General features: G+C 40.0%; 1 protein-coding gene across 1 annotated transcript in view; it reads right to left on the reverse strand.

Annotated features, from left to right (window-relative positions):
• The window catches only part of LOC101859819 (solute carrier family 41 member 1), a 40,271-nt gene that overhangs the window by 19,983 nt on the left and 13,377 nt on the right, over positions 1 to 6,911 (reverse strand). The gene's annotated exons all lie outside the window — the stretch shown is intronic.

A 6,911-nucleotide genomic window follows, 5' to 3' on the forward strand; every position in this document is an offset into this window, starting at 1 on the left:
GGGGGGTTCACTAAAAAAAAGGCCTGAATATCTTGATGAATGGTCACTATAAGGAATTATTAATCATATAATTGTTACGCGTGTAAATTACTCTCATTTCACCAGAAATAACGTCACACGTTTGAAAAGAGTTTGACCTGAAGAAGCTTTGGAGTAAACAATATTTCTTTTGAAGTGGACCAACAAAATATCTCCCGGTTTCACAGTAGATTCTATTTTATAATGTTATCTTTGGACATTCTGTTCATCATCGGTGTGTTTCAGTGAGCATTCCTCTATCGGGGTTTTCCGCAAAATTAAACCCTCGCTCCTTATCAACCACGGTGCAACCGTGTTGACAGTGCATGAAACTCGCGCGACAGCAACATCAGTGGTGTACATCTCTATTATTGTATTTGTGAAGGTTCGTCACTTTGCCGGCCTAAAACTTCCCAGCCACTGAACTTTCGAATTTGACCAAATTCATGGTGATTCACAATCATTTAAAGGGAGCACATTTTTATTGAGGAGCCTGAAGTCCCTGTAGTTTAATTTTCAGTTTTTTTCATTAGTTTCGTTTAGGTCTAATCTTGGGAAAGTCCGTCTTCAAAGACACCATTGTAAACAAGTGAGGTTTCCGTTCACTAGCCGTGCGCACCTTTGAAATTGTGGAATGTAAAACAACGAAAGCGGAACATAGAATCAATCTATACATCTATTATAAATTTGGCAGCTTGGAAACATGTGTCACTTTTCTCTCAAGATTTATTGCTCCTTTCCAGTAAATTGTAAATAAAATGGGCCAATGATTTCAGTTGATGTTAATGAACCGATCATTCCTTTCATCGAAAGGGGGCCCAGCTAGTTAAAAAAAACAACAACAAAGAAACAAACCCCAAACAAACAAAAACGCATGAATAAGCATGTGGTAACACATGTGAAATATGCTTATCACAAGGTGTCCTGTGTGCATGTTTGTGTGTGTGTGTGTGTGTGTGTGTGTGTGTGTGTGTGTGTGTGTAAGTGAGTGTGTATGTGTGTGTGTGTTTAGTGCACTCGTATTAGAATGCATGGTAATATCTTTTTAAAAAGCAGTAAACCCTACTTGTAATCTCTTAAAAGCAAATATGAGTTTAGTTTTTGTTTGAGTTTTCCGGCACTTGCAACACAATAAGGTCATATAAATAAGTGCCGACGGTTAAAGGTGTTACAAGGGAGTAACAAACACAAAAAAGAAGGAGGAGAGATAAAGACGATAGATGTTTGATAGGAAAGAAGGAGCAACTATACCAGAGCACCCGCCAACCACCCACTAAGCAAATGTGAAAAGATGGAACAAGTTCAACAATTTAAATATCTAGGACTAGCTGGGCTCCCTTTCGATGAAAGGAATGATAGGTGCATTAACATCTACTGAATGTCATTGGCCTAATATATTTACACTCTACTGGAATGGAGCAATAAATCTTGAAAGATGCAAAAAATTAGAAGGTCTAGATGTATACTCCCAAAACAAAATGCGCCTCGCGAAATATCACTTCCGGCACTTCCGCTGTAAAGGACAGCTACGCAGATTTCTTTCGTTTCACAGTGGAATAATCACAAAGGCCAAAGAAGGGCGTGAACTTTTTGACAAATATATATTTCTAAATTCAGGAAATGAATAAATCAAAAATCGGGCTCCGTCATGGGGACCTATCTATCTTGTTGAAGGTACTCGTACTTGCCAACTTTCAACTCTGTAGCGTCGTAGTTTTATGTGAAAAGTGACAAAGTGTTTCCAAGTTGCCAAATATATAATACATTATATTATCATTGCATTTGATGCTGATAGCTTACTGTTCCACAAAATGGCAAAATCCAACGGCAGTTTCAATAAAATGGGTAAAATCCTCAAAAAATAGGAGCATCTCAATGGGTTCTTTTTCTTCTTCTTCTATCCCGTGGTTGGGGCAACCGTGGAGGCATCACTGCATCAGACAACCAGCTCTCGTCATTTCTCTTTGTCCTCTGCTTTCCTCAGATAGTCACCCAATGTCTTTCCTGTCCACTCTGTAATGGTGTCCTCCCATCTCCTTCTCTGTTTTCTCTTTCCTTGTACGGCTCCTTGTAGGATTGTTTTGGCAAGTCCTGTGGATCATACCATTTTAATTTTTGTCTCTTCACTGTGGTCAGTAGATCTTCATGCTGCCCCACTGCGTTGGTGATTCTGTTCTGTACCTCAGCATTTGAAATGTGGTCTTCGTATGAGAAGTCAAAGAGTTTGCAGGTACCAAAATAAAAGTTATAAAAGGCTATCATTTATGTGGTCAACCCAGGGCTGCCTACCTCAGAGTTCCCATTTCAGGTAGATTCAGGGTCATTTTCAGGTAGATTGGCCCAAAATCAGGTAGTACAAAGACAAAGAGGAAAAAAAAAAGATGATCGTTGCCCCATCGAACGCGCTTGCTGCTTTCCGTGATATTGGGCAATTATATTTTGAAAACTTGTTTGTGCGTGCTCATGTGTGTGTGTGTATGTGTGTGTGTGTGTGTGTGTGTGTGTGTGTGTGTGTGTGTGTGTGTGTGTGTGTGTGTGTGTGTGCATGTTGCCTTGCTTTAACTTGTGTTTATATATGTGCGTGGGGAAGGAAGGGGGTGTATGGGTGTGCACAAGTTACGATGAACAGAGTGTATGAAATGAGGCGAGGTAGTTTTTTTTTGGGAGTGCTTATTTAGGCCACATATGGCCTAAATAAGGTAAGGGAGGGGGGTTTAGCTTATTTAGGCCACAGTGGACTGTGGCCTAAATAAGGTAAGGGAGGGGGGTTTAGCTTATTTAGGCCACACATGTTCAAACTACTCTTTTCAGGCAACTGAGTTCATTCCACTTTCATATGGTGCACCTTTCTCATTTAGTATGGTTTTGCCTCAGTGTACAACTTATAAATCATAACCATAATGAATATTGTAAAGAACAAAGCACAAAACGCAAAATTTTGCTCAATTCCAATGGTTTGAATGAGGGCCGGATTTTTCCTTCATGGAGGGGCAAAAGCTAGGCTACCATTTTGGCACACTTTGGTCAAGTGAAAAGGTCAAATCCTCCGAATGGACTTTCGGGTTAAATTTGGGGTATAAAAAGTGTGTATGCTACGTGGCTGAGTCAAAGTTACACTATCTTTGCCTGAGTGACACTCTCTTGTACTGTCTCGTAGTAGTACATGTAGGCTAGTAGGCCTAGTAGTAGTAGTAGCAAAGATCGTGTAGAGAATATTTGGTAGTAGATTCTATCTAGTAGGCAGTTTAGTGAATGTGCTCGCGGCAGGGCGAATTTGCCTCGATAAGCCCCGTAGACTTTTGTGATCGGCCACGAAGCCTCGTGTTTTGATGGGTCTAGATCTAGATCTAGATCTAAACAACTCAGTGCTATTCGCACTGCCACACCCGACAGGCCTAGATCTACATCTTTTTAAAACGAAAAGAAAGATCATCAAAATGGTTGAATTCGCATGAAAATCGATTAGGTAGAACTAGAACTATTAAAACTTGCTTCTGAAAACAAGGCAATTTTTATACGAAGGCCATTTTTATAACTCGATGAAATAAAAACTACTGACTGTGTACTGTGTTATTCTGTATAAAAATAAATTATGAAACTTCAGGACGTAGATCTATTATTATTTACCAGCATCTTTTGATGCCTGAGCTGTAGAGGTTGAAGTTTTCACAACACTAATAGATCTAGTAATAGGGTTAGGTAATACGGCTTTCCGTAAAAAATGCATAGATCTACAAAAGCCGACCACCGAATCGACCGGGCGCCTCGGTCTCCCCTGCACTCTGATTCAATATTATATTTAAACAAAAATGCTAATCAATGAAAATTGCAAATTGATTATAATAGTATAGTCCTGTAGAGGATAGGTGGACTCCGGGGTCTGCATAGCGAAATACTAGGTTTTAGGATGTGGACCCCGGAGTCACCGTAGTGAAATAAGGTTTGGTTTAAGTAAGGATTGGTACTAGGTTTTAGGACAGGTGGACCCTGGGGTCACCGCAGTGAAATAAGTAGGTTTCTTTAAAGATTGGTGGAACCCGGAGTCACCAAGGCCATAGAGGAATAAGAAGGTTTAATTAAGGATTGGTGGACCCCCGGGACACCTTGATTAAACCTACTTATTTTACTACGGTGACCGCAGGATCCACCTATTCTAAAACCTAACTAGTGTTTCGTTAGGTAGACCCTGGGGTTCACCTTAAACCTACCTATTTCACTACGTTGACTCCAGGGTCCACCAATCCTTAAAATTAAACCTAGATCTATCGACATGTACTTATTTCACTACATTGACCCCAGGGTCCACCAATCCTTAATTAAACCTAGATCTACTGATTTCACTACATTGACCCCGTGGTCCTCCAATCCTTAATTAAACCTATCTACTTATAATTTCACTACTTTGACCACGGGCTCCGCCAGTCCTATTATAAAATAAACTTAGATCTACTTATTTCATTATGTTGACCCCGGGGTCCACCGATCCTTAGTTAAACCTAGATCTACTTATTTCACTACGCTGACTCCGGGGTTCACATCCTAAAACCTAACATTTTGTTAGGTAGACCCCGGGGTCCACCTATCCTTTTGGCTAGATAGACCCCGTAGTCCGCCTATCCACTTTCTTGATAATAACTGAAAACAATACATGCCAGTTGTCATTTATAGTGAAGACAAATGAGGGGAAAAAATATAATTAGGTAGACTTTAATTTGTCAAAAAAATTGCAAGTGCAAGTGAAGATCATAAAATAATTTTGTTATTTTCTGGTCACCTTTCCAAGGACCTTAAATTGATTCTACATCACATGTCATGTACGATACGGCTGTGAAGGAAAATGGATGTGAAGAGTTTTAAAGAGATAATAATGTAACTTGTAAAGAAAACAATGCTTTACATTGGTTTGGTTATTTTGACTACATATGTGGCCTAAATAAGGTAAGGGAGGGGGGTTTAGCTTATTTAGGCCACAGGTGTGGCCTAAATAAGGTAAGGGAGGGGGGTTTAGCTTATTTAGGCCACAGGTGTGGCCTAAATAAGGTAAGGGAGGGGGGTTTAGCTTATTTAGGCCATATGTGGCCTAAATAAGGTCACCCTTTTTAAAAAAAATCATTTTATGGACTATCGTTCAAGGCACCAATCATTCAGTATTGAATTTGAAATTGAGTGCAAGGTGATTGCCAAACTGACTTCAAAACCCCTAACCCATACCAATAGAAACTATATTAAAACGTATTTGCCGACACTAGCATAGGACACTGAAAAGTCCTTCGTGACTTAGGTATGACTGACAATTAATTTTAACTAGTTTTACCCTAAAAAATACAAAATGAATCCTGATCTGAACCTGAGGCAAGAAGAACATCAACTGCCAAAACCATGTTTGGTTTCAGGAATCACGGATTTTAAAAAGCATGCAAGACAAAACATATTCATAAACCTTTATAGTTAGGCTCAAGGCAGAGCAAAAAGTGAATATAAAAGAAAGCGTGTACCGAGAGCCGGAGCTGGAAGGACTGTGAGAGTTTGGGATGCAGTGAGGCTGAAAACCGGGCAATCAGTGAATCACTTCATCATGGACTAAGTATTGATTTTTAAAAAAATGCTAAATCACAGTACATGTACCAGTATTTAATCAGCAACAAGCCATCATAGAGCTTTCCGAGGGTTGAAAATGGCATTTCTTCATTGCCACTATTCAATTTGTCATCACTGACAAATCCGACAAATCCGGGAACACCAACCTTGAAGATACTAATGTTCCCTCATTTACGCACTCGATTGTCGAATGTCAAAACCGCTTCCACTTATCAGGTTTTTATTTTAGCATCAGTTTCTTGCACCGCGGCCTTTTCCTGCTGCCGTAAACTTCATAAATGTATTGAGTCAAACGCCTCCCCTCAGTTCCGACGCCCTGCAACACTCCTTAAATGAACTTTGATTAGATCTAGGCTTTCCCCAACAACCACCGGCCGGTCCCTTACTCATGCTGTACTCACGAACTCTCACAGGTTCATTGACCGGTCACGATGACGGGCCCGACAATCGAGAAATCGGAGGACGCGTGTTTTCTTTTTCTCCCTTTTTTTGGTCATTATAAATTGGTCAGTGAGAATATCGATTTAATTTGTATGGGTATACTGTGTTTTTTTTACGCACAAACTGCAGGTTACACTTTTTTATAACTGTAAATCTAACGTTAACAAACTATCATCGGACAATTCTGAGCGGTAACGAAAGAGAAAGTAGATTTTGATTTTCCCGACGCAGTCTGTATTACACCTACACTTCCGCCTGCCGCCATAGCCGCTCATTCGCGTGAAACGGGAAACGTACTCTCGGACTGGGGAAAGCCGAACGTAATATCACAAACGCGACCGGTAAAATAATTATGAACTCGGTAGGCTTTTCAGATTTGGTATCGAGGACTTTGTGCATTTTCTCGGGTCTAAGCGATTTTTTTTTTTCAGATTCCCGGGTAATAAATTCCCGCAGTCCCCCTGCGTAGAATCCTCATTTGGTACTGACCAATTCTCTATACCAAGACAGATTTTAGAATGTTTTGCTTCGATACCGATTTTATTTCTACATTCACAATGCTGTTTTCTAGATAAATGAATTAATTAAATGCACATATTCTCCAGTCGATGCAAAAAACTGAAGATAGACAGAAAGAAATAATGAATGAAAAGAAGGAGGAAGATTATCTATCGTGAGTAGACAGATTTCAGCCGATATCCACGTGAAAAACTATTGCCGACCGAACCGCACAGATAGACAATGGTCGAGTGTACGAAATGCGCAATCTGGCAGTTTCTAATATAACTTATTGCTGAGAGTTGCCGTAAAAATCTGACAAGTTACTCTCTCTCTCTCTCTCTCTCTCTCTCTCT

Source organism: Aplysia californica, unplaced genomic scaffold (genome assembly GCF_000002075.1).
Source record: "Aplysia californica isolate F4 #8 unplaced genomic scaffold, AplCal3.0 scaffold00782, whole genome shotgun sequence".
NCBI lineage: Eukaryota > Metazoa > Mollusca > Gastropoda > Aplysiida > Aplysiidae > Aplysia > Aplysia californica.